Source organism: Mustela erminea, chromosome 21 (assembly GCF_009829155.1).
Source record: "Mustela erminea isolate mMusErm1 chromosome 21, mMusErm1.Pri, whole genome shotgun sequence".
Classification (NCBI taxonomy): Eukaryota; Metazoa; Chordata; class Mammalia; order Carnivora; family Mustelidae; genus Mustela; species Mustela erminea.
In genome coordinates, this window is record NC_045634.1 from 1,409,939 (window position 1) to 1,432,204 (window position 22,266).

The following is a 22,266-nucleotide window of genomic DNA, read 5'->3' on the forward strand; positions in this document are numbered from 1 at the left end:
GGCTGTGTGAAACGGAGAAGCTTTGCTCCAAGGGTACAAACTCCCAGCTACACAATAACTTCCAGCGATCTAATGTGTAGTGCAGTGAATATAATTAACAACACCGTCTTACAGACCTGAAAGTGGTTATGAAAGTAGATCTTAAATGTTATAACCACATGCGTAAAAAAAAGGTAATTATCTGAGGGGACAGAAGTGTAAGCTAACATTATTGTCGTGATCATCTTGCAATAGATACGTGTGTCTGAGCACATTGTACACCTTAAACTTACATGCGTTACATGTCAATGAAATCTCAGTAAAGCTAGGGGAGAAAACTTCTAGGTTTTGGATGGGGATAGTTGTAAAAGAGAGGTCCCATGAGGTGCCCACGGTCATGCCGCTTTTTTTTTCTTTTCAGATAAGAAAATAAGACCCAGATATTTGTCCAAGTTCCTTCAACTAAAAAGTGGGAAAACGGAATTCAGTTCCATGCCTGCTGGCTCTAAGACCAAGTTTTTACCATAACACTTTAGAAACACCATGTTTCTGATTAGGATGTAGGAGAAAACCTACAGCCAGGAATAATAAGAATATTAACAATAATGTACTCCGTTAATGCCCTCACAGGCTCAGTAACTTGCCCAAGGGGAATCCTTGCCAAAGATTGAGCGAAGGAATAGTGATTCCAGAAGAGGTCAACCTGGAGGCACGGTTGTGACTCCATTAAAACTTAAGTGAGGGGGCACTTGGGTGGTTCAGTCGCTTAAGTGTCTGCCTTCCACTCAGATCATGATCTCGGGGTCCTGGGATCTAGTCCCCCATCGCTCGGGCTCCTTGCTCAGCGGGGAGCCTGCTTCTCCCTCTCCCACTCCCCCTGCTTGTACTCTCTCTCTGTCCCTCTGTCAAATAAATAAGTAAAAATAAAATCTTTTAAAAATAGTAAAATAAAACTAAGTACATACCTCACACCTATCAGGATGGCAACCATCCAAAAAAAAAAAAAACAAAAACAAAAACAAAAAGTAAATAAGCAAAAAACAAAAACAAAACCCCAGGAAAAAATACATGTAGGGGAGGATATAGAGAAACAGGAACCTCTGTGCTTGGCTGGTGGGAAAGTAAAATGGTATAGCTGTTATGGAAAATAATATGGCTGTTTTAAAAAAAAAAAAAAAAAAGTTTTAATTGCCATATGCTCCAGCAATTCCACTTCTGGATCTCTACCCTAAAGGACTGAAAGCAAGGTCTCAAAGTAATGTCTGTATACTCAGATTCCCAGTAGCATTATTGGTAACAGCCAAAAGGGGGAAGCAACCCAACCGTCCATCACAATGAAGAGATAAACAACATGTGGCAGATACACTAGAATGGGATATTACTCAGCCTTTAAAGGAAATTCTTTTAATCCTTTAAAAAAAAAGTTAATATGCTACCATACAGATGAAGCTTGAAGATATTATGCTAAGTGAAATGAAAAAATACTGTCTGATTCTACTTATATAGGATATCTAAAGTAGTCAAATTCATAGAAACAAAGTAGAATGGTGGTTGCCAAGGGCTGCCAGAGAAGGGAAATGAGAAGTTATTGTTTAACCAGTACAGGGTTTCAGTTTTGCAAGATGAAAAAGGATTCTGGAAACGGATTACAGTGATGGTTTCACAACGTGAATGTACTTTTATTGAGCTGTATACTTAAAACTGGGAAAGATGGCAAATTTGATGTTATGTGTATTTTGCTACAATTAAAACAAAAACTTAGGTAGGTATTATTTTGTATTTTAAATTTTTTTATTTTATTCTAAAATTATTTTAAAATTCATTATCTCTTGTTTTAAAATAAGGAATAAGGCACAGAAAAGTTAAGTCATATTTTTTAATTATATGAATCACTTACCACAAATCTGGACCTAGATCCTAAACCTCTTACTTGTGAGATCTTATTAGATAGTCCTCATGGGTTTGCTTTCAACTTTGACTCTGACCTGAGGTTAAGCAAATTATTATAACTTGTTGCCATGGTCCTTCCCTAGGTAAATACCTTGCCTGGAATTTTTTTCCTACATAATCTGGCTAATTACCTTCCTTCTCCGCACCTCTTGATGATTGATATCTATAGTATTTTTATATTACTGTCAGCCTATCTACAGACAACAATACGATAGACAGGATATGGATGTATAACAAAGGCTTTGCCACCATCTCACCTCGGGGAGCACCATTTATGCGACCCACAAAATGTATCTTTAGGTGTCAACTAAGACCCCCCCCACCTATACTGACAACTAATTGAACTTAAAACATGGTACAGTTCCATATCTTTCTATAATCATCTTTTCTTTCTTAAACAAAATAGCTAGTGGCAAAAACTGAACACATGCTAAAAACTTAAATGACTAGATTACCAGAAGCTATTGATCTGGGAGAAGGCAATCCAATTGCTAATTAAAAATAGACAAAATTCTTTGAAACCCTTGAGGTAGCTTTCTTACAGTGAGCTCCTACTGTGGCAGACACTGCTAGCCACCCATACAATATCTATCCTTCTCTTTTTTTCTTTGTAATAGAACATCTGTATTTTTGAGGGAGGCAAAATGCCTGGAGAAAATTATCTTTTCTACACCCCTGGAAGATAGAGATGGCCAATAAGATATTAATGGAAGTCCTTAGGTTGGTCTAGAATGGAATTTAAGAGAGAGCTTATTCAACTGACAGGTACTCTTTTGACCTTCTACCGTTTATCCTTTTTCCTTCCATCTGACAGACATGATGGCTGGAGCTACAGCAGCCATCTTGAGCCCATGAAGGAAGGAACCAAGAGGATCTCAATTACTCAACATCCTTAACACAGTAAGGCAATGTCAGCACCTCTACCTCCAGTCTTCAGGTTAAAAAAATAAGCCCTTCAGAGTTTAAAATCATGCAGTGGTGGTGGAGGGGTCTGCAGTCTCAGCCAGAGGCAATTCCTGAGGAGGTAGACTTAGGATCCTGAAAAGATCCTCGAGATCTAGAATATTTCTATTCTAATAAATAAGACAAATTATTAGAAATAAATGATGCTGATGACAAAAATGATGATGGCATTAACCCTTATGAAACACACTGTAGGTGGCAGGCACAGAGGCCCAGAGAGGTTAGCTTATTTACCTAAGGATCTCACAGCTAATTAATGATGAAGCTGGGCTTTAAATCCAGGCCATCTGGCTCCAGGGTACATGCATTTAACTACAAGACAACAATACCAAACATAATAAACTAACAGTGCACAAACCAATCCGCACATACATGCTAATCTTAAAGAAGCTTTGTCAATTCATTAATGAAAATTCTTACTGTATGTATCCCTAAATTGCTTCTCCATTTGAGAAATTATTCCCTGTAGGAATGGAGATTCTTGTAGCTCTGACAAAACATCTGACTGGTTTCATAGTTGCTTTATATGTCACCATAAATACCACTTAGATCGTTACCATAGCGTCCTAATAGAAATCCCTCTTCACCACCACCCACTACTACCAGATTAGTCTCCCAAAAGTGGAGATTTGATCACATCACACCCTTCAACAAAGTCTTCAGTGGATCTCTTGTTACCTGAATAAAGTCTAAACTCTTTAATCCTTACCTGCTTCTGACTCCTTTCCAACCCTCCCACCTCTCCCCTCCACACTCCAAACCCTCCAGCCAAACGGAGTCACCTGGGATCTCCCAGCCTGCACCTCAGCATATACTGTCTGGTCCACCTGGATGCACATCCTCTGTCACCCTCCCCCCAGCCCCATATGTCCCCGCCAGACCAAATCCTCAAGACCCAAGTCAAAGCCTTGCATGCCACACTAATGGCTCCTTCTGGATAGGGACTGAGCTGTCATAGTTCTGGTCAAGAAGGAAAAGCAATGGGTTCCAGGATCTCCTATAAAGATAGTAAATGTTGCCCAGCGCTGCAACAGCCCCCACTTAGATCAGAGCCAAGGACTGGAGTCCCTCTCCCGCAACGCTCCCCCTCCTCAGCCCTCTTCCTAGTGGGTTCTCCCTTCCCTCCATATTTTATCTGATCAAAATCAACACCATGAACAGTCTTCATGCTAAAAATAGTTCCTAAAAAGAAACTTATAACCCTAAAGATGTGTAGAAAGAGGCAGGAGAAAGTGGCGGAAGAGCTCTGACCAGTGCCAAGGGGTCCGGCCAACATGATGCTGCCACCCTTCTGATCTACTGACCAAAATCATCCAAGTCAGGGACATCCAGAAGTGGCTTGTTACATCATAAGAAGGGGCTAACTTCTCCTAAGTCCCTCAGGTAACGAGGATTGATTACTATTGGCTGCATAGTATCTTGCCCAGGAAAACAAAGTTCAGCCAAATACAAGGAATCCTCTCATGGCCGGCAAAGCTCACTGGCTGACACAAAGTTGCCAGATTCATTTACTCAAAAACATACGCTAAACCAAGCCATGCACCATACCCAGACCTAAAGCTACTCAGTATGGCTAATGTTCGTGCTCCTCAAGGACAGCCATACCTCATAGTGTTCTCTAGGCAACTGCTCATTCCCAGGACGACGCTGGTGATTCTGGCTTTTCTCCCCTCACCTCACAGGCAGCTGTCAGAGGCCTCAGGGGCCGTGTGTGTCATCCGGCTCTTTCCCCACAGCCATCCGTTCCCACAGGCAGCACCGATGTCTGACTTGCTCTTCCAGCCTCCAGTACGGCTAACACACCACACTGCCTATAGGAGATTTCTTTTTATGAGTTTTTTTTTTAAATTTTTTTTATTTTTTATAAACATATAATATATTTTTATCCCCAGGGGTACAGGTCTGTGAATCGCCAGGTTTACACACTTCACAGCACTCACCATAGCACATGCCCTCCCCAATGTCCATAACCCCACCCCCCTCTCCCAACCCCCCCCCCCCAGCAACCCTCAGTTTCTTTTGTGAGATTAAGAGTCACTTATGGTTTGTCTCCCTCCCGGTCCCATCTTGTTTCATTGATTCAGGAAGGAAAGGATAAGAATCCCCCAAATTAGCCACATTTAGTGGTTAACTGACCACCGATTTGGTCATTCTCACACTCTTGCCCCCTCTGCTCCTCTGCCTCCACCTCCCTGACCCCTGGAAAAACAAGGCAATGAAGGAATGTGCTGCCAAAGAAAAGATGAGAAAAGCAACAGGGCATTTGAGTCACACAGCCTTCTGGACCCTGTTACACTGGGGGTTAGACGAATTCTTCCAAAACAGCACCAAAACTCTCGTTTTAATTTAAAAATAGATTTCTAATCTCTCCCCCAGTCACACAGGGCCCTTGCAAACGCAGCCACAGCATGGAAGAGAGTTGTTTATACCCTTTTCTTTGTCTGTCAGTGACCCACCAACCCCTCCCCAATTTAACACTTCATTCCTTTAAATTAGGGAAAATTCTATTTACAGCTCTAAAAGGATTTCACAAAAGGGCAGAGTCATTGTCTGTGTGCCTCCTGCATCCGAGCCTGGCTCAGTCCGTTATCTACGTTATCTATGTTTCAGGCAACAGAATTTCCTCAACATCCTCAAAGGAAGCGTTACTTCCTAAAAGGAAAACCACACAGTGGAGACGGAGGGTCACCTCCGGGAGCACTCAGGCCACCACACGGGCAATCAAGAATGTGACAAACACGAGCTCTAAAACCAGACACTGGAGGACACTGAATCAGGTTGAAAGGGGAGGTGCTTCCTAGACTTAAGTCCACGAAACATCCAGAAGAGCCTCTTTCCTGTCTCCGGCCACAAAGGACGAGAAGAATCATTTTAACGGGGAAAGAGTAAATAGCAGTAATAAAGGTCTATGTGGCACACCCTGGGTGCCTCCGGAGATCAGGGTCCCCCCAGGACGGGACTCCAAGCTCGGGCCTCATGCTCGGGCCCTCACTTCCCTTATTAGAGCAAAATCAACACAACAGAAGAGTCCTGGAGCTACAAATACTTCACAAAGGGGGAACTGTAACCCTAAGGCTGTGTAGAAGGGCAGGAGGGAGGCCCAGGGGCCCAGCAGTCCTGCCAACCTGGGGCTACTGCCCTTCTGCTCTAGTGACCAAAACCATCGAAGTCGGAGATCCCGAGGGGAGCTCAAGAACAAAGTGAGCTTAAACAGGATTTGAGAACACCAGCCCAGCCGATGGAAATACTGGCCCTAAAGCCAGGAAACTCTTGGTTGGCTGACAAATGGAGCAGTTCCGTGTCCGAGAGCACTGTACAATTAAGCATGACCAATTACATCGTTTAAATCCCCATTAATAGCTGCTCCGTGAACTAAGGGCCTGGATAACACCTCCCTCGCCAGCCTGTTTACCAATTACTTCCTTTACAGCTGCACGATTTGCGATAAGGACACTCGTGTGGGATCGGTCAGCCGCGGGAGGAATGATACCTCTGGCAGCACCACATCCAAGTAGCGCGGAATCAGACAGAGACTGTTTGCATTTAAGGAGTCATTGCGTGAGATGGGCCGCGGAGGGGCACTTTAGCTTGGTTCTGAGGTCAAGGTAACTGATCCCATTACCCTGTTTTATTTCTTATGTTCTAACGGCAGAACAGTGCAGTGTTTCCTCCGTGCCAAGGAACACATACAGCGCATGCATCGAAGTTATGAAGCATCCTGGTAATTCAGCCCTCATCCCCACGAGGGTAGGGGGTGCAGCCACCACAAGGAAATCCCAGCAAGGGGGCATATTTTCATCTCCAGTCGTCAGGCTCTTTGAATCTGATCTGCTGATGAATAACTAGTGCAGATTTTAGGGGCTCCTCCTGAAGATCGTGGCCTACCATGGTTAAGGCATTCCCAGGAATGAGGATGGGTTTCCTTTACAAGTCAACCGAGTGAGACAAACCCAACTCCCTCCTAGTTGTCACCTACAAAACACAATACCCAGTGTCAGTGGCGAGTTAGGAAGGTCACATCCACAAGGGGTGCACGAACCGTTATGTTAAAGGTACTCAGCTTCATTCGAGCCAAAGACTTGCACGGCACCCAGAGAAAGGTGGCCGTATGAAAGCCAAAAGGTGAGAAAGACTTCTTCCTCTTTACCTCTCCAGCCTTTTTCCAGTTCTACTCACTACCCCGTTCACTCCCTATGAGTTTTAAACCAAGAAAGCACAGAAGTTCGGCGGGGGGGGAGGGCATAGCCCTCAGCATTGCATGGATAGATGGGAAGTGCCCCCTAATCCTGGAGAGGTCTCATGCCCACAGATCCCTTTGGTGATGTCCCAAAACAGGACACCCCCTATCTGTTCCAGTTCTGTCTCTTAGACGTATGTGGACTGGGCCATGGTACTTTATCATTCATTGAACGAACATTTCCCACATGTATTAGGCCAGGCACCATGCTGGACACCAGGAGTAGAGGGACAAACAAGAAAGCAAGGTCCTGCCCTTAAGGTTTTACATCCTAGTTGGGGGGAGGGGAGACAACAAGCAAGTGAACAAATTAACAGACACTTTCAATGACTATAGCGCTAAGAAGGAAATAAATAGGGCACAATGTTTCCGTCTAGCTGGTGGCAGGTGAGGGGGGCTGTTTTGGAGGGTCTGGTCGAGGAAGGTCTGCCTGAAGAGGTTCAATTTAAACTAATGAGAATAAAGTGGTTCCGGTAGAGGGAAGAGCAAGTGCTCCTGGGGCAAAGAAGCACTTGTTAAGTTCAAGAGCCTAGAAGACAGCCAGGATGGCTGGAAGCTTTAACGCTCTGCTTCTCAGCTTGGCAAGCGGTGGAAGCCCGGGAGAGGCTGAGGAGACACAGATGGTTGCGTCTGCTGCCAGACCCTAGGAGGACTGTCCCCGTGCAGCCCAGGCATGCAGAGGTCGCCAGGCTCCCCAGATGTTTCTGAAGCACAGCCCAATTGAGACCCACACAAGATAAGGCTACAGAGGGGCGCCTGGGTGGCTCAGTGGATTAAGCCGCTGCCTTCGGCTCAGGTCATGATCTCGGTGTCCTGGGATCGAGCCCCGCATCGGGCTCTTTGCTCAGCGGGAGCCTGCTTCTCTCTCTCTCTCTGCCTGACTCTCCGCCTACTTGTGATTTCTCTCTCTGTCAAATAAATAAATAAAATCTTTAAAAAAAAAAAAAGATAAGGCTACAGAAAAGGCTCAGGACAGAGTCCCGGGCACGTGGGGATTAGGGTCTCCCTCTTGTAAAGGTCACTTCAGAACTTCTGTTCCAAACACAAGTGGAGGCCAGGTTGGAGGGCATGTCCACGGTAGGTGCAAACGACTAATTACTTTTTATTTTCACTTCACAGCCTGGAAGGAGGCAAGATGGTGTGTGTAAACTACTACTCCCTGGAGGCTTGGCTATTCCTCCTGAAGGAATACTTCTAGGAAAACATGGCAACTAAATTGGCTTCAGGCATATCCCTTTTCACACTGTCTGCAACTTCTGAAATAAAGTGTCAAAAAATACCAAAAACGAAGGCATAAATCAATTATCTCTGCCCTCCCATAAAATGCAAAATTAAAAATTAACACAGCATGTATGGGAAGTGAACAGGGTCTGGGGTCCATATGTCGAGAAACAATGAGCAGCCGAGAGTCAGCTGGACAAGCTTGCTGCTGTCGTCTGGCTTATTTTATGACACGTTTCATAAGGTGGTAGAATCATCTCTAAAAGGATGGTTCCCATAGAAGAGGTAGAGCATCATTAGGATTGTGTGCTTGGTGACAGGAAGCACACCAAAGTCACAATAGTGGTATCCTCCACGGAGGGCAGAAGGAGAACAAAGAACACCTTTATCAGAAGTATTTTACGGCTTTCATTTCAAAAAAATCCGAGGCACACACAGCACAACGTTATAAATATTCATTAATGCCAGGGAGTGGTCTGTGAGTGCTTGCGGTATTACTGTCTACTTTTCTGTACGAAAAAGAAAAGAGACCATGTTGAAACAGTAAAACTTCTTCGTTTAACACTTCTTGTATAATGTGTTAAATTGGGCTGAAACCCTGTAATTATTCCTCACTTACTGTTTGCCAGTTTTGGAGACGATGCTCCTGAATTCATCACCCACATTTGTGCGCCTGTTATATTAACAGTCGAGAGCTGTGAAACACGAGGTAGAATGTCTACTTCACTCTCTCTCCTTCCCTTCAACTGAACCGCCCCTAAAGCTCCTGACATTTCTCCCCCAAGTCCTGCAGCAAGAAGGATTAATTAGATGCCCCCCCCCCCCATTCTCCAAGGGGAACTGACTTTGTGGTTCACCACGCCACCAGAACCCTGCTGCTATCTTACAGGTTTTTGGTCAATCTTTACACAATCTTTTTTTTTTTCTTAATTTATACTTTTAATATAAATATATTTCAGAGGGCAATTTACCTTGAGGCTCTTATGTGTCTTTAAAGGATAATTCATAGTTCTTGTGCCAAGTCAGGCCCAATAAAAAGTAAGTAATCATCAAAAGTGATAGTTGAGCAGTGCTGGGGGGAGAAAAGACAGAAGCTGAAAAGTTTTAAAACTGCTATTTTCATCCTGAAATGTTTATCAATCAATTTTACAGCGGCAGCAAACATTTCCCTCCTGCAGGAAGATGGGGCGGGGAGGAAGCAGAAAAAGACACAAAGGAAGAGATTCTAACAAGTTCAACAATAAATTTTAAGAGGACTCTGCTCAGTGATGAAATATAGTAGATCAAGTCTTGTGTGCCGAATGGCAGGAAATAACGTATTGCAACACTGCGGTGTCTATTTAAAGGGACAGCACAAATAAATCTATATGGAAGTTTTTATGGTACAAACTCCCAATCAACGTTACTACACTTAAAAATTAGCATTTTTCAGAAGCTTAAGTGCTCAATGTATCTCCGGCAATTAAGAAGGAAGAACACAGAGATGACTGGGGGCTCAGTGGATTAAGCAGCTGCCTTTGGCTCAGGTCATGATCCCAGGGTCCTGGGATCCAGCTCCGCATCGGGCTCCCGGCTCGGCGAGGAGTCTGCTTCTCCCTCTTCCTCTGTACCTCCTCTCTGCTTGTTTTCTCTCTCCAATAAATAAAGAAGGAATCTTTTTAAAAAAGAAGAAAAATACTGAGTGTGCCCTAATTTACTTCCCTTCAGAGCTGACACGTGCCCTGTTCCAGGCAGCCACTTCCTGCCTCTTTGCTGTGATGTCCCACCCTCTGCACTACTATGAAAGGATAAACGGACAGCATGTGGCATCTTTGATGTGCCCCGCACTGGTGGGCCAGCCACTTTCAAATATTACTTCATTGACTCTTCCCAAGAGCCCCAAAGACGGTATCAGCTGTACTTTACCAGTGGGGGCGCTCTGTGCCCAGATCACAGAGATGATACAGTGGTGAAGCCAGGTTAGAATCGGAGCTATTCATCCTCGAAACTCTCGCTCCTTCCTTTATACTCCAGCCGGCTTCACAGGACGGGAAAGAGGATGGATGCGCCGAGAAGATTCCAGCTGCCAGTGCCAGGGGACCAAGGAAAGGGTATGATGGCGCTTTGTCAATTCATACTGCCTACCTCTATCACTCAACAAGCTGTTCCTGAAAAGTCTTTCCTCCTGTTCTCCGAGGGCCCAAATGGCCCTGGAGTGCTTCTACCAAACTAACAAACTGAGCATATCCTCGAGACATGCCCACAAAGCCCTTCCTCAGGTGACATTGAGGGCAAGGTCAGAAAACAGGGCCAGGGCTGGGTTAAAGGATATGTTGCCCTATATTCTGGTTAAATGCCAATGAGACAGGGATATCTCTTCAGGAAAGACGTTAACCCTTCTTTAGATCTTAGGAAGAGAACTTAAACCAAGTCTCTGCACTCCAACCACTGCCATCAAAACACAGAAGCACCACCCACTGCATTTTTTAAAATTACCTTCCTGGCCAAAATAGTACCAAGAAAGAAACAAATTGCACAAATGGACAATTTCCATTATCTCACTAAAGATGGGTGACCATCTCACTGAGATCCCGAAATACACAAGTAGAAGCACAGGTGGGATATTCAAAATGGTGCAGAGGGCAGAGCTCGACAGGGAGCACCCCAGCTGTGGCTGTGAACAATGAACCCAATAACCATAACTGCCTTCCACACAAGCTACAGAGGTGGACTCTGTCCATGCAGAACATTCAAACACACCATCATGAAGAACCACCGTCATGATCTTCCCCTGCCAACAAAAACTATATTCAAGAAACAGCCTAGAAGGTTCTCTCTTCCTCTTGTCTCCCAATGCCCTATCCCATCACTCTCAGGAAAGCTCACCTGGTTGGTCCCCATCAACTCTAATAGCTCCCTGATCCTGAATTCTCCGATTCTCCTTTATCACTAAGTTCCCACAAACAGTGCTGGTTTGTGAGATCCTAAGCCATTCCACAAGGAAGTGCCTCTGGACTCTGTCGAAAGTACACAGAGCCGTTGGACGATTCCTGCTTTCAAGAAGGGGAACCATGCTGAATAGAAAGGGAGAATGAGCCACATAATGAGCCCAAAGAGATCTGGGGAGCACAAAACAGAGTGGCAGGGAGGGAAATTCATGAAAGGCCGCAGGTAAGAGGTAGCGGCATTTCAATGGGCTTTAGATGCTGAGTTGGATTTCCCTCGAAGAAAATTTTGTGAAGAGGGATGAAGATTTAGTAGATATATAAGCTGAATTGCCGCCCCCACAAAAAAGATATGTGGAAGCCCTAACCACCAGTACCTCAGAATGTGACCTTATTTGGCGAGAGTGTTGTCGCAGTTGTAATGAAGTAAGATGAGGTCAACCTGGAGCAGGGTGGGCCCTTACTTCAACAGAACTGGCCTTCAAAGAAGACAACCCTGTGAAGATAGGGACACACGGGAGAACGCCTGGTGACAACGGTCTGAGAGTGGAGAGACACAACCACAAGCCAAGGAGCACCAAGGGGCGCTGGCAAAACACCAGACTCTCTGAAGAGGCGAGGGAGGACGCTCCCCTCCAGGTTCCAGAGGGAGCGTGGTCTGGCCCACACCTCGATTTTGACCTTCAGCCTTCCAACCAAGACAAAACAGTTCTGTTTTTAAGCCACCCAGTGTGTGGGACTCTGTTGTGACACCCCTAAGAAACTAATACAGTAGGCGACTGGAAGAAAGAGGAAAAAACAAGATGTGGTGAAAGGCAACCACTGAAGATATTTTTTTTTAATCTTCCTGTAACTTGCAGAAGACCTACGCCCTACTTTCCTCTGATGAGAATGACTCCACCTCGACATCCTCCCCTCTACCTCCACAGGGCTCTCTGTCTTCACCTCCCTTCTTTTAGCTTGTCTTTAAATAAAGGAGCTGTTTCTCCTTTCGAAGGCTAGATCTGCCACCTTGCTTTAATTACTTTAACCCAAGGACTTCCCATTCATTGTTTCTATATTTTACTCCAGTTTTTCCCCACTTTGACCAACCGCCGGGTAAACCACAGATTTCCTGCAATCCCAGCCCCCCGCTCCCCGCTCCCCTGCTGACCTCTCATCTGTTCTACTTTAAAGAAGCCTAAGGTAGGGGCACCTGGGTGGCTCCGTTGGTCGTCTGACTTTTGCTTCCAGTTCAGGTCAGGACCTTAGTGTCCTGAGATCAAACCCTACACTGCGCTCTGTACTCAGTGGGGAGCCTGCTTCTCTCTCCCTCTCCCTCTGCCCTTCCTTCTCCCTTGGTGCTCTCTCTCCAATAAATAAATATTTTTAAAAATAAATAAAAATAAAAGCAGCATAGGGTAGACTCCTCTGCTTTCTCATCACCCATTCACAACTCTTCATTCAGATGACCTCTCTGAACCTGCCTATGGAAACTATTATGGAAGGGTGCTAATTAGTCCGCCTGGTCACGGAGTCCTACAGATACCATCATGGTCACTCTCCACAAATTCTTTGCATTGCTTCACACGAGTGCCCACTCTCTCCCTGCATGAAACGCCCTCTTCTTCCGGCTCCAGGAAGAACACATTCCTCTAGTTCTCCACTCGCCTCGCTGGCTCTCCTTTTCTGTGTCCTGCCTGGGTCAAGACCCTCTCAGAGCCCCTTTCATACCTAGGAAAGTAGCACTGTACTTCGCACTGACCCCTATTACGGCAGTTCTTAGTATTTGCCCTAGGGTTATCTTCAATCAATCACAACTTACCTCTGAATACCATTACTCTGTTCCACATGTAGGGTAAGGGCCTCCTGTGGTATATTCCCAGTTCCTCACTCCCTTTACTTGTGCTGTTGTTTTCATACATATGAAAAAGTAGGTTATGGACTCCAGGGTGGCTCAGTCCGTTAAGCATCTGACTCTGGATTTCAGCTCAGGTCATGATCTCAGGGGTGTGGGATCGAGCCCCACATTGGGCTCTGCGCTCAGTGGGAAATCTGCTTCATACTCTGTATTTCCCTCTCCTTCTGCCCCTAGCCCTCCCTTATGCTTTTGCATGCTCTCCCTCTCAAATAAATAGATAAATCTTTTTAAAAAATTAAAACTCGGTCAGAAATATACAACAGAGTATGGCTATTTTGCTTTGGACAATGTTCTTTTAGAGTCAAAAATAAGAAAAATTGAATTTTACTTTACCTTTATTTCACATAAAGTGTTCTTCATTTCTCTGTATAGATCCAAAAATCTATCTGGTATCAGAATCCCACTGCCTAAAGACCTTTCTTTCTTTTTTTTTTTTTTAAGATTATTTATTTATTTATTTGACAGACAAAGACCATAAGTAGGCAGAGAAGCAGGCAGAGAGAGAGGAGGAAGCAGGCTCCCTGCTGAGCAGAGAGTCCGATGCGGAGCTCGATCCCAGGACCCTGAGATCATGACCTGAGCTGAAAGCAGAGGCTTTAACCACTGAGCCACCCAGGTGCCCCTAAAGACCTTTCTTTAACATTTCTTGCAGAGTTGGTATGCTAGCAATGAATTTCCAGTTTTTGTTTGAGGAAATCTCTCATTCTCTTTCATTTTCGAAATAGATTTTCACCAGGCATGGAATTCTGGGTTGACAGCTCTTTGCTTTTAGCACTTTAAAAATGTCACTTCATTATATTCTAATTTGCATAGTTTCTGAACAGGGGTCTGCTATAATTTTTATTTTTGTTCCTCTGTAATGTGTCATTTTTCATCTGACTGCCTTTAAGATCTTCTCCTTTTATTGTTTTTGGTTTTGTTTATAACTGTATGAATATTATTTGCCTCCATGTGTTTTGTTTTGGAGTATTTATCCTGCCTGGTATAATCTGAGCTTCTTGGGTCTGTGATTTGGTGTCGCTAACTTTGTGAACTTCTCAGCCATTATTTTTTCAAATATTTTTTGCCCTCCCTACTCTGGCTCTTACCTCTCCTTCTGGTATTCCAATAAAGTATTTGTTAGACTGTCCAATACCATCCCACAGCTCTCAGATATTCTGTTCTCTGTTTTCTTCTCTTGTTGGTTTTACTTTTATCTTTTACTTTTTCTTTTCTCCCTCTGTGTTTCAGTTTGGTTAATTTCTATGGCCCCATCTGATCTTGCCCATTTTCCATCTCTTCTATTAGAGCACTTAGCCTGTTTAAACACAGTCATCCTAAACTCCCTGCCGGGGACCCTGAGCGGCTCAGTTGGTTGAGTGTCCAACTCTTGGCTTAGGGTCAGCTCATGATCTCATGGGTCGGGAGATCAAGCCCCACGTAAGGCTTAGCACTGGGGTGGGAGGAGGGGACAGAATCTAGTTGAAGAGTCCTTCTCTCTGCCCCTTCCCACCCTGGCACATGCTTCCCCCCCCCCTCTCTCAAATAAATAAATCTAGAAATAAACAAACTAAATAAATAAACACCCTGCCAGATAGTTCCAACATCTATAACATATCCAGTCTTGTTCTAATGATTGCTTTGTCTCCTGGTTTTTGCATTTATAGGTTTTTGTTTTCTTGCTCTTCAGATGCTTCGTAATTTTTTATTGAAATTTGGACATCTTAGATAAGAGTAGAGACTGAGGTAAATATTTTCTTCACGCCTAGAAATGAATTACGCCTTTCCTTCTGCCAGGAATTTAGTGTAAGGGTTTGAACTAATCTAATCGGGAGCTGGGCTAGCTTCGAAGTCTGTTGTTGCTATGGCAATCCTCAGTGACCCACAGACTAGTGACACCCTGAATTCGGGGTAAGGGTGAATGCCAGAGTCTATTTGTTTTCCAATGACTGCTGCACCCTTGGCCTTAAGTCTTTTCTTTTCGCTATGTCTCAGGGAAAGCCTGTCTCTTGCCAATCAGTTGCTACTGTGTGCTTGCTGGCCTGGTGGTAAAGCGTGTGAGGGAGAGGGTGACCTCTGTTGTTCTGATTAACCCACAGTGTTAGGCAGGTACTCTATCCCTGGATCTTAGGGAGGATGGCCTCCCTGGTGATCCTGCCCATCCTTAGGTAATCCTGCCCTCTCCCAAATTCCTAGTCCTGAATCCAGTTTGTCATTTTGCCTCTCCCCTCCCCGTTCAGATTTTTTTTTTCCCGTTTTCTTCCCCAGCTACAGAAAGATTTCACCAATGCCCAAAAGATGATGGTTTTATTGCCTCCGTCACAAAGCAAAGCTTCTGTTCTACGGAGATGGTACAAAAGAAAATTAGAGCAAAGTTTCTTGACCTTCCCAGAGGAGCTGCTTTTTCTCCCCCTGGCTCTGCTCTACAGAGAACACTTTCTCAGCCTTCCCTGTGAGGGACTGGTCTCGCTCATGGAGAAAAACCTGCAAGCAGGTACAGATACCACCTCGAATTTGCAACCCCAAGGGCTTCACTCCCTTTCTCCAGGACACACGCAGCCAGCCTTCCTCATTCTCCAGGCACCCTGGACGAACTCTCCCAGCCAGTGTCCAGCAGCGGCTTGGGCAGTGCCTTAGTGCCTCTGTCCCACGCCTCCCTGCTGACGCCTGCGTCTCACTACGTTCTGGGCTTGAGCCTTCAGCACTCTCTTTGGTTCAAGAACAGCTGTTAACTTGCTCTTTGTCCAGCACTGTGAAGTCGAGAACAAAGTGCTTTCCGGCTTTTTCCATCCTTCTGCATCTTCAGCTGGAAAATGCAACACCTCTTTGCATTTTCAACCTATTCCCTCCACCAAGAATGACCCCCCCACCCCTCACCGTGTGTCTCTGCACCACGCCGATAATGGGATTTTTGTATAATTATCGTCTTAAGAAAGAACTGCTTTTGACCGAGAAGAGGAACAGCAGGAGCTTTTACTGAGTCCCAAACACAGTGCTCGGTGCTTTTGCATTCTCTAACTGAAGCTGCATAACGTAAACAGCACGTATGTTATGAACCCAGTCTACGACATGAAGGAACGAAAGCTCAGTAACCTGCAGGTCACATGACTGATGAGTGGCAAAGCTGAGATTCCCAAGTCCAGCCGTCCAAAGGCTGTTCCCACCTGACAGCACTACCCTGCTGTCTTGGGGCCCCGGGGGCAGGGGCAGGGGTTGACAGCCTGTGTGGAGATCGCACAGTGATTCTGCTCACAGCGGACACTGAGGCCTTGTAGAATCACACAGCACAGACCACTTGACATAAACTCTTGTGACCATAAAGAGGGAGTGTCATAAGGCTTGGATGGGGGCTGGGAGACGCCTGCTGAAATGACCGCCCTCTTTCCGGAAAGCCTGTCACAGAAACACAGCCTGTCGTCCAGACCCTCGGGGTCCACTGTTGCTGCCAGGCCTCCAAACTTGTGCCTCGCAGGCAGCAGGGAGGGAGAGGACACCTGCTGAGCGGCCAGTGAAGGCCGGTGCACCACCAACCAGAGAGGAAGTCTGTGCAGGACTGAGCTTTCCTTTCCCCCTCCTCACAGGGCACAGCCAGGCTCATGAAGTAGCTAATGAGCAACTTCCGTTTCCTCGGAGGAAGCCACAGCCTTATCTCATTTGGGACAGGTTCAAGGGAAAGTTACCGGGTGTGACAGAAGCGAGGGAGTGCAAATTTACTATGTCACTGCTTCCATGGCCTGTGGGGATTGTGACTTTCCTTCTCAAAAGTGCAGAAAACCTCTTCTAGGGGGTCACAGAGACATAGAACAATAGATTACTGACAATGTGGCAGCGCAATGCCCTTTCAAGCCTCAAGGCTATGAGTTCACTGCCAGATCCCCAGACTCTGTGTGTATAGTGTATGGGTTTTGACAAACGCAGTTAAGTCATCTAATCAGCACAGATTACAGGACCACAGTAAAAAACAGTTCCACTATTCCAAAAAGTCTCTCATGCCTCTCCTTTGTGCCATTTTGGGATTAGGGTAACATCAAACAGCTAGCATGCTCCGGGTCCCAGAACCCCAGTCCCTACATTCCTGATCGGGACCAATCCCAGCTTGGTCATCCAGGAACCGTGAACCCATATTATATTCCTATAGGCTCTTTTTGTCAAGGCAAGAGACCACTTCTAATTTCTCACACTTTAACTCCAAAAGCGTTCCCTGATCTAGCCTTGAGCGTTGCTACGTGGCTGGCACCAAGTATCCCTGTGGCCAAGGAGCATATAACAACAGGCCCTGCCCCGTTCAACCCCGCCACAGCCTGGAGTGTGATGGGCTAGGGCTCCGCAAACTCTCTCCCCAGAGATGGAGAGTTCAGTGCCGACGGTCCCCATTTTGGATGCCTGAAAGGTTCAAAACATAAAAGGCTTTCATTTCTCATCCATTTTCATGTTTATGAAGTGGAAGCCAAAGACTGAAGCAGCAGCAAATTGGTACGCCCCCCATGCTGGGTGCACAGTTCCTGTGCTTCGGTCACTGGAAATGCATCTGTGTTTTCAAAATCATCTAATTGAACACATTCTCTTTTCTTGTTGCTTGCCATCAGTGCACTGTTTTTATTTTATATGAGCTGATAATTATCATATGCCATGTTTTCCCATCATGAACACTTAGTAATTTTCAGAAACACTGCTTTGATCATGTCACTTCCCTGCCCCCAAACACTTGACAGTTTGCCATTATTTACCTGATAGAGTCCAAGCCATTTAGCCATTCCTAAATTTGCCCACATTGCCTTCCATGATGCACCCACACAGAGCTCTGCTCTGATTAAACAGGACTTATTTTTTCCAAACTACCCCTGCCTCTTCTGCAAGTGCCACCACCCCCACAAAACTCTCAGGCCAAGAATAGGCAGGAACTGCCTCCCTCACTAGGCTTTCTAAAACCCAAACTCTTCATCAGCCTACGCCACCTTGAGCTGTTATGGCTGTTGTCAGGTTTCCTCTCACCCTGCAAGATCTCCCAGGATCAGAAGGAGTCGAGCTTCTCCTGAGGAACTGTCTTTGCCTTATGGACACTGTGAACCGTGTAAGGAATTCCTGGCCTCTTACCTGCTGACTGCTAAAAAGCGGAAAGCTAAATTTGTCTCCTACTTCTAGCAAAATATACAGGACCTTATGGCATGTATTTTGTATAGTAACTGAAACTTCAGCCCTTGCTCAAATCATAGGTCCCTACCTTTATTTTTTTCTTTGACTCATTTGTCTTTCTGACTCGTATTTATTTTATCTTTCTCCGTGCATATTTGGTTTTGGGGGAGGATGAGAATGTGTGAGAGCGAGTGGAATTCATTCCTGACCGTGCCTGGCACAGACATCCTGCATTCTCCACGATACAAAGTTGGCAAGAGGCAGTTAACACGCTGGTAGTTGTCATCATATGAAGAAACATCTGGAAGGGAGCACAATTTCCTCAGGCTGCTGCTGCTGTTACAACCAACAAGGAATCCTAAGGCACTTTAATCCTGTTGCAGTAAACACCACCAAAGTCCTGATCTGGCCAGAAGTCAAAATTTCTCCTTCCTTTACGGTATTTTCAGGAAAACTGCAAGAATATCTATACTTGCTAAAAATAGAACTACCCCACAACCGAGCAATTACACTACCTAGGTATTTATCCAAAGGATAGAACCATAATGATCTGCAGAGGCAGTTTATTGTGCATGCAGCAATGTCCACAATAGCCAAACCGTGGAAATAGCTGAGATGTCCATCAACAGATGAATGGATCAAGAAGATGTGGTATATATCCACAATGGAATACTACTCAGCCATCAAAAAGAATGAAATCTTGCCATTTGCAACAACATGCATGGGATAGTGGGTATTATGCTAAGCGAAATAAGTCAATTAGAGGAAGAAAAATACCATATCACTTCACTCATATGTGAAATTTAAGAAACAAAACAGATGCACACGAGGGAAGGGAAGGAAAAATAAAATTAGATGTGATGTAATGAGCACTGGGTATTATATAAGATTGATGAATCATTAACCTCTACCTTGGAAACTAATACATTATATGTTAATCAATTGAATTTAAGTTTTAAAAATATAGAAAACATAAGTAAATAAATAAACAAACAAATAAATAAAAGAGAGAGGGAGACGAATGATAACAGACTGTAAACTGCAGGGAACAAACTGAGGGCTGCTGGAGGGGAGGTGGGTGGGGGCATGGGGTCACTGGGTGCCGGGCATTAAGGAGGGCACTTGCTGTGATGAGCACTGGGTGTTATATGCAACTGATGAATCACTAAATTCTACTCCAGACTAATACTATACTATGTTAACTAAATTGAATTTAAATAAAAAGTTTTAAAGCAAAAAGAATATCCACACTTGCCAAAGCCATCTATAGGTTCAGTGCAACCCCTATCAAAGTTCCAAGGGCATTTTTCCCTGAAACAGAAAAAATATTCCTAAAAATTCATCCAGAGCCTGGAAAGACACCAAATAGCTAAAGCAATCATAAGTAAGAAAAGCAAAGGCATCATACTTCCTAATTTCAAACTATGTTACAAAGCTACAGTAGTAATAGTAATAAAAGTACAGTATTGGCATAAAAATAAAGGCACAGATCAATGGAACAGAACAGAGAACTCAGAAATAAACCCAAGCATAACAGTTAATGAATTTTTGTCAAGGGTGTCAAGAATACACAATGGGGAAAGACTCATCTCTTTAATAAATAGTGCTGGGGAAACTGGATATCCATATACAAAAGAATGAAATTAGACCCTTATCTAAACATAAAGATTAACTCAAAATGGGCTAGAGAATAAAACTTAATATCTAAACTATAAAACTTCTGAAATAAAGAAAACAATCCTATTCACAACAGTGTCAAAAACAATAAAATACTTAAGAATAAATTTAACCAAGGAGGCAAAAGATCTGTGTTCTGAAAACTACAAGCCTTTGACAAAAGAAACTGAAGAAGGCACAAATGGAAAGACAGCTTGTGCTCATCGATATGAAGAATTAATTCCATCTGTAGATTCAATGCAATCCCTATCCAAATTCCAATAGCACTTTTCACAGAAATGGAAAAAGTATCCTAAAATTTCCTGGTTTCAAACTGTATTACAAAACTATAGTGATCAAAACAGTTTTGGCATAAAATGGACCAATGGAAGAGTATAGAGAGCCTAGAATAAAAGCCACACACATACAGACAATTAACATTTATCAAAGGAGCCATGAATATTCAGTAGAGAAAGGATAACCACATGAATGAGATTAGACTCCTATCTTACACCACTCACAAAAATTAATTTGATATGGACAAAAGACTTAAATTTAAGACCTAAAACCATAAAACTCCTAGAAGAAAAAGGTGGGGTTTTTTAAAGATTTTATTGATTTATCAGAGAGAGAGAGCATGCACAAAGCAGGGGGAGCAGCAGGCAGAGGGAGAAGGAGAGGCAGGCCCCCTACTGAGCAAGGAGCTGGATGCGGGGCTCGATCCCAGGACCTTGGGATCATGACCTGAGCTGAAGGCAGACGCTTAACTGACTGAGCCACCCAGGTATCCCAGAAGCAAAAAGCTTCTTGACTTTAGTCCTGGCAGAAATTCCCCAATATGACACCAAAAGCAAAGGCAACAAAAGCAAAAATAAACAAGTAGAATTGTATCAAATTAAAAAGTTTCTGCACAACAAAGAAAACAATCAACAAAATGAAAAGGTTTGCAGAATGGGAGAAAATATCTGCAAACCATATATCTGATAAAGAGTTAATATCCAGGGCGCCTGGGTGGCTCAGTGGGTTAAGCCGCTGCCTTCGGCTCAGGTCACGATCTCAGGGTCCTGGGATCGAGGCCCGCATCGGGCTCTCTGCTCAGCAGGGAGCCTGCTTCTCTCTCTCTCTGCTTGCCTCTCTCTCTACTTGTGATCTCTCTCTGTCAAATAAATAAATAAAATCTTAAAAAAAAAACAAAACACCTAAAGAGTTAATATCCAAAATATATAAGGAATTCTTATAATAGCAAAAATATAAATAACCTGATTTAAAAATGGGTTTTATTCAGGTTTATTCAGAATAAACATTTTTCCAAACAACACACAAATGGTCAACAGGTACATGAAAAGATGCTCAATATCACTCCTCATGCAAATAAATGCAAATAAAATGCAAATAAAAACCAACAAGATATCACCTTATATCTGTTAAGATGTCCACTATGAAAAAACCAGAGAGAACAAATTTTGGTGAGGATGTAAAGAAAAGAAAACCTTTGTATGCTATTGGTGGGAATGTACACTGGTACAGCCATTATGAAAAGTAGAATGGAGGTTCCTCAAAAAATTAAAACACCATATGATCCAGCAATCCCATATCTAGGTATATATCCAGAGAAAATGAGATCACCATCTCCAAAAGGTGTCTGCATTGCAGACTTATTCACAATGGATGAGTGGACCAAACAAATGTGGTATGTATTTTATATATTTATATATATACATAATATTATATGTAAAAATATATTTATACATTATATATATAAATACGTAAAATACACAGACACTGGAATATTATTCAGCCATAAAAAAGCAGAAATCCCACCATTTGCAGCAGCATGGATGAACCTGGAGGTCATTTTACTAAGTGAAATAAGCCAAACAGAGAAAGACAAATATTATCTGGTATCACCTGTATGTAGAATCAAAAACAAAATAAAACAAAAACCACTGGAATTCATATCACAGATACAGAGTAGTAAAGAGTAGTTTCTAGGAGCTGGAATGGGGAGAAACAGGGAAGGGTCGGCCAAACAGAACACACTTCCAGTCATCAGAGGAGTAAGTTCTGAGGATAGAGCAAGATGACTATAGTTCTTAATACCATACTATATCTCTGAAATCTGCCACAGGAATAGATCTCAGGCATTTTCACACGCACAAAAAGGTAATTATGTGAGGTGATAGATGTGAGTTAACCTGACTGTAGCAAGCTTTTCAAAATATATAGCTATATCAAATCACCACACTGTACACTTTAAAGGTATGACAATTTGGGGCGCCTGGGTGGCTCAGTGGGTTAAGCCTCTGCCTTCGGCTCAGGTCATG

General features: G+C 43.9%; 1 protein-coding gene across 5 annotated transcripts in view; it reads right to left on the bottom strand.

Annotated features, from left to right (window-relative positions):
* CSGALNACT1 (chondroitin sulfate N-acetylgalactosaminyltransferase 1) overlaps nt 1–22,266 on the bottom strand; it is a 334,333-nt gene that overhangs the window by 279,176 nt on the left and 32,891 nt on the right. For 2 of the 5 annotated variants that reach the window (XM_032328786.1, XM_032328784.1), the window contains exon 2: nt 4,498–4,703. The exons of the other annotated variants lie outside the window; for them this stretch is intronic. The gene's annotated coding sequence lies outside the window, so the exon portion shown is untranslated. The remainder of the gene's footprint in view (nt 1–4,497; nt 4,704–22,266) is intronic. 5 annotated transcript variants of the gene reach the window in all.